Source organism: Schistocerca americana, chromosome 5 (genome assembly GCF_021461395.2).
Source record: "Schistocerca americana isolate TAMUIC-IGC-003095 chromosome 5, iqSchAmer2.1, whole genome shotgun sequence".
In the NCBI taxonomy this organism is placed as follows: Eukaryota; Metazoa; Arthropoda; class Insecta; order Orthoptera; family Acrididae; genus Schistocerca; species Schistocerca americana.
The window spans coordinates 696,134,396-696,134,978 of NC_060123.1; positions in this window are offsets into that span (position 1 = coordinate 696,134,396).

Here is a 583-nt window from a genome sequence, read left to right on the forward strand (position 1 = left end):
AAGTCGGCATTGTGCCTATTGTATTAAATTCGGATGCAATTTCTGTGTTTCATCGTCAATAAGAAGGTCCAAGGGATACAGTAAATCTGAAGTGAAGCATCGGAAGCCAAAACTGGACTCACAATACAGGTTCAAATCATAGAAAGTTAGAGTGTCAGTCATCTTGTACGTAAGTCGGCATTGTGCCTTTTGTATTAAATTCGGAGGCAATTCCTGTGTTTCATCGTCAATAAGAAGGTCCAGGGGATACAGTAAACCTGAAGTGAAGAATCGGAAACTAAAACTGGACTCACAGGAGAGGTTCAAATCATAGAGAGTTAGCGTGTAAGTCCTCTTGTACTTAAGTAAGCATTGTGCCTTTTGTATTAAATTCGGATGCAATTTCTGTGGTTCATCGTCAATAAGAAGGTCCAAGGGATACAGTAAACCTGAAGTGAATCATCGGAATATAAAACTGGACTCACAGCAGTGAATCAACTCCTAGAGAGTTAGAGTGTCAGTCCTCTTGTTTTTAAGTCGGTATTGTGCCTTTTGTATTAAATTCTGATGCAATTTCTAAGTTTCATCGTCAATAAGAATGTCC